We start from the raw sequence: 8695 nt of genomic DNA, 5'->3' as shown, positions 1-8695 counted from the left end.
CTCTACTAATATATAAACATGTCCATTGTTGCAAATGACTTGGAGGGTCTTTTGTTAACTACAGGGGAAAGAATATAAAGCAGGCCAGATTTAAGTTGTTGGTAAACAAAGACACTAGCATAGGGGAATCTGAGTTCATCTTTTAGGATGATTAAGTTGGCACCTTTTCTCTAAAGGTCTTTTCTTATAAAAATGGAACATTCCAAACACTGTCCTTTCCTTGCAAAAAATTTACATAACTTTTGTCTAAATGGAATTGAGATTTGGTATACCAATGCACACTACAAATAACCTGCTCAATATGTGGTTGATTTCTGAACACTCTTTATGTTTTACTTTCTTATGTCAGATTCATTATCACTTATGGTCATTTTATTGAGACATCATTGCTGCTTCTCAATTTATGACACCCATTTAGCTCTTTTTTTTTTTTTATGGTGGAATGCCCACAAATATTGCCTATTCCAATCTCCAATTAGTCATTATGTCATGTCCCTCAAATTCTTTGTTCCATTCATTAAAACGTAATTAATTCAGGGAATTTTGCAATTCAGTTATCAACTCCACAGTTGCCATCCTTTGTAATTCATCTCTTTGACTACAGTATAATATCAGGGAATAAGGGAAATAGAGACATTTCAATTCGAGTTCACATTTCTGCTGAGATGCCAGCTCAACACATATTTTTACTCTCCCACAAAATATTTTCTCTACTCTCCCAAATTTTGTATAAACCTAATGAGGAAGATTGCATTGAACTCATGTGAGTGTTGCAACCCTATCTCTGATATCAGTATCTTTGTTTCTTGTCAGAGCCTATCAATAGCTTTGTAAATTCAATTCTGATGATTAAGAATGGACCATCTCACTGATAAAAATTCTATTTAATTTAGACAAGCCAAAGATTATAATCTGGAGACGTTGTTATAAGATGACATTTGTAATGCTACCCAGTACAGTTGGCACACAGTAGGTGTCCAGAAATATTAGTACTTTTTTTATGTCATTGTTTTTCAACTTAGATTCACTTGTGATGTAAATTATATATATATAAAAAAAAGTTTCATATTTGAATACAACATTTTTAAATAAGGCAAATTATATTATTGTGTACTTTTGGGGTGTTTTGTTTTCATCTATTCTGCAATGAAAGGCAAGCAGCTAGTTTGCATATGGATCTTTTGGGCAGAGCTGTAAATACTTTTGTGATGGAGCTAATATCACAATTGTTTAAGAAAGAATGATATGCTACATCACCTATTAGGACCATCTTTATCAAAGAATTTTATGAATAATTGATTAAATCTCTAAAAAGAATAAAGGTCACTAACATACTAAAAAAAGGCAGAGTTATCATTGCCTTTATTACAGAACTATAGATATTAGATTATAGGCATTTGACATTTGAAAGGCCTCTTTCAACTTGAAGACTTTACTAAAGAGGAAATTGAAATCCTGAGAGATATGGCACAACTCTCAGTTTATATGGCAAATGAGCGATTGAACCCAGATCTTCTGAATCCTATTTAATTGTATATACATTATACCATGCAGCCTTCATAAGAAGCTTATCTTTTATGTCTCCTCAACCAGAATTCTTTAGAAGAATGATTCATTAGTCATCCTTTTAATTCCAGTTCTTATTAAACCCGAATTTTGTCTTTTTGATGTCCATTTGTATGTGGCTCAAGCTTCAAATGCAATTTCAGATTTATCATTATTTGGTTTGATAGTGAAAACATTTAACAATGACTTATTCAAAAACATTATGAAACAAAGACACAAATGCAAAGTGCTAACCTAACTGAAATAGCTATCTTACGTTCTCACTTTTATTTTAAAAATGTCTCAGAAGGCATTCTTTTCATTGAAAAGTGAATGATATTTAGGCACCATTTGGTCTGAATATTCTGGCACTACAGTGACCATATAAATCAGTCGCTGTCTCATCTGAGCTCCCTTTTCAGACTGCTCCCAAAGCGCACCTGAGTGGCCGAGGGACTTCAGGACCCTGGACCCAAACCCAGCTAACTAATCGGATTCTTTTTTTTTTTTTTTTTTTTGTATTTGAATTTGGAACACAAAATTGTAGTTAGAATATATTGTTGCAATGTAGTGAAGTATTAGGGCTAAGACAGCAATATTTATATTCATGTAGAGCAAAGGAAGACAATCAACTGAGAGAAAAATAAAGCAGTTATGCAGACAGAAACAAAACCAAGAAAACAAGCTGTTCTGAGAGAGATATAAAGTTCTGGTTTGTGTCCTGTGACTCTTCAGCTAATGGTTATCTCCTGTATGGTTCTGACCAGAATTTCTTCCCTGAACACTATGAAGTTTTCCTTGATTCCCAACATCTTTTATTGTTTCAATCCATTCTTTTTTATGCTTACGTATTTTTTGTTTAACTTGCTATTTTTCACTTTGGAAAAGTTATTATCCTCTCTTATCCTTAATTTCCAAGCCTACCTCAATGAAATATAACATGTTTTGTGTAAATATGTTATAGTGATTTCAGTGTAAATTAGTAAATTATTATATATATATATATATATATATATATATACACACACACATTTGACTGAAATATAGTTTTGATAAATTGATTGCATTAAAAAAATATTGCTTTTAAATTAAAGCCTTGCTACCCAAAGTAGTGTTCAGGTACCAGCAGCAACAGCATCACGTGGAGCTTGTTAAAAATGTAGAATCTCAGATCCTACTCCAGACCTACTGAATCCAAATATATATTTTAACAGATCTTCAGGTGATTCATATATACCTTAAAGTTTAAAAATATTGTTTTGGAGATTATTTAGAGTATTGACTCTGTCTCTGTCTCTCTGTCTTTCTGTCTGTCTGTCTCTGTCTCTCTCTCTCTCCTCTGTGTGTGTGTGTGTGTGTATGTAATTTGCACATTAATACGAAAACAGCCAATGACAATCCCTTTAAGACACCACTACTTTACAATACATGACAGTAATCAGCATTCTTTCATGAGATTCATCCCGTCATATCATAAAGTTATGCTCTGCATTCTTCCTCTAACAAGACAAAGAATATATTCATACAAAATAATTACAAGTTGTATCATTAATTTCATTATGATGTTGCATGGACAAAGGTACCTGTAGTTCCTTGAAATTAGTCACTTGGCTGTACACATTGCATTACAGACCTTATTTGGCCACTTACCCTTGAATCATTTTCAAGTTACTTAATTTTTCTGAATTGTTTGCTCCTTTTCAGAATAAGAAAAATAAACAGCAAAGACTTTGGAGTCAGACTATCTGGACATGACTCTCATCTCTGCATTTACCAGCTGAGTTACCTTGACCAAGAAATTTAATCTTTTTCTTCTCAGTTTCCTCAACTTTAAAATGAGGATAAAATAATACCATCACATGACATTAAGTGAGTTAATATGTATAAAGTACTGAGAACAGTCACTAGCATATTAGAAGGGCTATACAAATATTGATTATTATTAACTACCTACCTCTAAGAGAGGATAGAATAGAATAGTTTGTATAGCAGCATAAGCATGGTGCTGGCTCATGATTAAAGCTCAGTGAATAGTACTAATAGTGCTAATACTACTAATGTTACTATAGATCTAAAATAGTAATTAAGTATTTATCCTAAAAGATTAAAGGGAGTTTGCAAAACTGAAAAATTGTTTTAAAGAATGTCTGCTCAGAGGCAGCAGAGGTGAAAAGGGCACAGACTTGATATCAAACAGATATGGATTTGCCTTTACTTCTCTATAGAGAAGTCTGTAGATAATATGAAGTTAAAAATACCTATCCTATAAGATTCTTGTGAAAATTAAATAAGATAATAATATATATGAAATATTGGCAGAAAATAGGTAGTCCATAAATGTTATTTCTCCTTCTTCCCTTCAAAAATAAATTGACTCTTGGGACTGATTTCCCATCTTACAAAATATATTCTTGGATTTTACCCAATAGCCAGTTCAGTTTATAGGAGAAAAGGAATTAAGTCCAACTAAGTGATTTCTGCTCTTTATAGTCTTCAACTAATCATTGTCTTTAAATTGCCTATTATTTGCCAGATTACATGAGTAAATATACCCTACTTGCAGATAAAAAGCTTTGTATTTAGTGAGCATTCATAATTTTTTTAATTCCTTAAAATAAAATCAAGACTTTGATGAATTTTTGCATTTTTCTACCAGTTCGTTAAATTCTGTTGAGGTAAGATATGGGTTAACAGCATTGGCACTAAAAAAGAGAGATAGAGGGAGAGAAACACTGACAGGTGGTATGATAAGCAAGTGTTTTATAGTAATAATGAATTGAAGCCCTTCAAAAAGATGTATCCACTAAAAGAGTGCTTTAAAAATGTTGCCTAGACTGCTAAATTATAAATACTTTTTAAAACGAAATGAGGAGAAATTGTTGTGAATCATTGATTTATTTGATGATAAAATAACTGTGGGACAGTGACATTGCTAGGGAACAGCAGATGGCCTACTGGTCCTTGAATGCTGCTTTCTCCCAGTACTGCTCAACTAGGAACTTTTTGACTATCTGTTCATCTGGTTCCCCCCAAAGTCTATTTACTAAAAGGGGCTTTACCTGTTCAGTTTATTTGCTAATGGTCACAGCAGTATCCAGGGCATCCTTCTGATTGTAGTAAGGGACCTAGAACTTAACCAGTTTCAGGGAAGGGGGTTACAGTTCATCTACCATTTTGTCTGATTGCCTATTGTATGTGAGGCACTATGCTAGACATCATTGCATTATTATGTTCCCTAATATAGAATATTCCTTGTATTTTTATTCAAATTAATTAGCTGAAAGACATCTAAGTGTCTTAAATTTAAAAATAGGTCTACCTTACCTAAATTTTTGGACTCTGTAAATGACATAAAAAATATTCTTGGCATTAAAATTGCAATTTTAAAATTTGATCTGTTCTCCACTGTCTGTCACATTTATTTTAGAATATCCTGCTGTAGAAACAGTTTGTTCATCTGAAAGGAATCTCAAAAGTAATTTTGATTTTTCCAGGAACTTAATAAGAGTTTTGTCTAAATGACTTTGTCTGCACTGGTTCATAATATTGGTGGATGTTTACTATCATTTTTAATTAAGCAAAAGATTGTGTGGTGCCTTTAGATTCCCGAGTTCTTATTTTGAACTTATTTTAGTACCTGGGCAGCTAGTGATCATTGGTCCTGGCACCCCCCCACAAAAAAAACAACCTAATCTTTTCATGGGATCACTATATACATTAAGAAATTAAAAATAGTTATTATTTTTTACATTCAAACAAAACTGAACAAGCTCTCTTGTCTGATAAGGTTGAATTAGTTATGTGGTCTGTTCATTAAGAAAGTTTTTTTTTAAATGGAGGAATTATTTAAAAAATGATCCATACATAGCTAACATATTGTTGAGAAATTCAACTAATGAAAATAAATAACTTGAATATTGGGCCAAAAAAGACTGATTAACAATGTTATTTCCCTGAAGGTAGATTATAGGAAAATTTTGCATCCTTATTTATACATCCCTATAGTATTCACATTTTGTGCCATCAATACCATATTGATTTAATAATCAGAAATAGTGAAATTATTTTCATTTTGAGGAAAAGCATGAAGAAAAATATTAATTATCACAATGGGGTATTCTAAAAGCTGAAGCTCAGCTTAATTAAATTTCAGAGAATTTGTTAAATTTTCCTTATTTGATGAAAGCTTTGTAGCTTTTCAATTTCAGCAGCATTGCAATCATAAGGAGTCTTCCGTGTAACAGAGATACTCGCTTAACAATTTTGATTAAAATTCACCTTAAAGAGCGTTCAATATGCAGGTGCAGGGGTGTGATATAACATGAAGAGCTATAATGTTTATTTCCCTGGAGGTAGATTATATTCCTATAATCTATTATATTATTCCTATAATATATTATATTCCTATAATCTACCTCCAGGAAAATAACCATTGTTAATCAGTCTTTTTTGGCCCAATATTCAAGTTATTTATTTTCATTAGTTGAATTTCTCAACAATATGTTAGCTATGTATGGATCATTTTTTAAATAATTCCTTCATTTAAAAAAAAACTTTCTTAATGAACAGACCACATAACTAATTCAACCTTATCAGACAAGAGAGCTTGTTCAGTTTTGTTTGAATGTAAAAAATAATAACCATTTTTAATTTCTTAATGTATATAGTGATCCCATGAAAAGATTAGGTTGTTTTTTGGGGGGGAGGGGCGGGGTGCCAGGGCCAATGATCACTAGCTGCCCAGGTACCAAAAAATTATGCTTCCGAAATCTCTTATTGTCGATTACGCATCAAGAACAACCAAGCTGCCCTACGTATGCCACTCACGACAGAAGCCCTTTTGCAAGATTAGTTTTTTGAGCTTATTAACTCACATCTGTCCTATGAAGATTTTACTAACTCAGTAAGACTTATTATGGTATATGGAACCATTTGTAATCTGATGGCACCAGTTTTCCCAGCCTCAATTCCTGTTACCATCCTTTTTTATGCCTCTCCATGAACACACACATATGGCCTGTCACAGAAGCACCAAATTTACTTTCTCTGTTCTTCATGTTATATCACACCCCTGCACATGTCATTTCTTATCTTCCATTCTATTTTCCTACACCATCTTGAGCGTCTTACTTTTAACTCTTATTGGACATTTTCCTATCCCCAATCAACTTTGTAATTCATATAATTTTATACTACTTATTTATTATTCTTATCTCAGTATCTTATAATTGGGATAAATGTGTCACCATCATAAGCCTGACATAGATTAAGTGCTTAATATTTAGTTGAATGAGGAGTGGATGGATAGATCAATAGATAAATGATGGATGCTTGGTTGGGTGAATGAATAGATGGATGGAAAAATAGGGAACTACATAACTAAATGCATAGTTGGAAGGGTATAAATAACAGAATGAAATTCCCTGATACGAAGGAACCCTATTCATTTTAAGAACCCAAGTTTCTGCTCTCTAAATGAGAGGTAATATGTAGAAGTATGCACGATGACTAAATGTTTAAAACATTAGGAAAAAATTGACATTGATAGTGTTTTATGTTCTAGAGATTTTTTTAAAAGAAGAAAACATATTACAATTATAGTCATTTATATGAACTGCTTACACTAGTATCTAATTATCATTCAAGGAAAAAACATTATATACATTATTAAACATATGTCAGATTAACTGTCTGTATATTTGTTAGAATTAAAAACAACATGCTTATGTGTCCACTGCTTATAACTTTCATTACATTATCACTGCATTTTATAGTATAGTATATTTTATGGTATAGTGTATTATAGCATGGTACAGTACAGTATAATATAGTATAGTATCATATAGCATTATTATCTGTGAATATTTTCCATAGCTCACATTATCCTAAATGAGGTAGTTGGGTTTCTAGATTAGTAATTATCTATAGCTAATTCAGAGATTTCAACATATCAGGAGTCTGCATTTATTATACTCCCATTGTTATTCTGCAAATGGCAGTGTTGAAATCTACCCTAAAATACCTCATGAAATAGAATTTTCTAATGGCTTTCTTATACTTAAGGCAAAAACAAAACAAAACAAACTAAACCAAAAAGTAAAACCAAGCATAAAGAATTTAATAGAGTGACCAACACACTGTGCTATAAATGTGGGTTATTGATGAATTCCTCTTATGTACCAGGTAAGGTGTCAAGCTCTAGAGAAACAAGAATATCAGACACGTTCCTTACTTTCCAAGTACTCAGTCTCAAGGGGAATTTAGACTAAATAAGCTGCTTTAAATTCTTACTGGGGAACAATATGGGCTAAAAATAAAATAAATGAAAAATCCCAAATTACAATACAGTGTGATAAGAGCTCTGAGAAAGATGAAACAGTTCTACAACATATGAGTTTATTGTGTTGTCTTAGAATCATGGAATGGTAAAGCCTGGAATTCATCTTAAGTTGTGTAGTCCTAGCCTCTCATTTTAAGATATAAAAAATGAAGCCCAGAAATATTAAATCACTTGAGGCCTTGGGTAAGTCACTTAGCCTTAATAGGTTTTAGCTTATACTGATGTTTTTCCTATACACATGAAGAGAATAAGTAGGAATAAATTGGCAAATGCTATAAACCTAAATCATAATTTAAGATTAAGGTAGCATGCTATGGTAATATGATTCAGTTCTTCTCTAACATTATAGTTTTTCCTAGAAAAAAATAATCGATATAAAAGTTGAATTTATTTTTTTATTTAAATATATGAAATCAGTACCTACCAAGTACTAGTCTGGTTTATATAACTACTGAGATATGGTAGCTGATCACTTATTATTATTTTTTTTTTTTGAGGACCATTTCTTTTTACTTTTTTTAAAATGCTTTTGATTTACATAAATACAATATTTTTATTTATTTTCTGAGTTATAATTATTTTCCTGCTGAAATTATTCTTATAAGAAATGTTGCTTAATGCTAGCTCAGGGAAATTCAAATTATATTTTAAAAATAGATGTTTGGATATTTGAGAGCCTGATATAGCAGTTATTTCTGAAGCAAAACATTTGTTTCCTCCATGTGTTTTCCATACCTGAAAAATATAGTCAGTCTCTTTACATGAGAACTATTTCCCTTTCTGTTCTGAAATTGTAACAAGCCCTGTAAG

At 31.7% G+C, this 8695-nt stretch overlaps 1 non-coding gene across 1 annotated transcript; it reads right to left on the bottom strand.

Moving 5' to 3' along the window:
• Positions 1–6254: 6254 nt before the first annotated feature.
• LOC120615322 (U11 spliceosomal RNA) lies at positions 6255–6388 on the bottom strand. The gene has a single exon (XR_005656235.1). It is a non-coding gene; the product is annotated as a U11 spliceosomal RNA (small nuclear RNA).
• Positions 6389–8695: the final 2307 nt, after the last annotated feature.

Source organism: Pteropus medius, unplaced genomic scaffold (genome assembly GCF_902729225.1).
Source record: "Pteropus medius unplaced genomic scaffold, Ma_sr-lr_union100, whole genome shotgun sequence".
Lineage (NCBI taxonomy): Eukaryota > Metazoa > Chordata > Mammalia > Chiroptera > Pteropodidae > Pteropus > Pteropus medius.
Note: the sequence above shows the minus strand (reverse complement) of the source record. Positions and strands in the feature narration are given on the sequence as shown.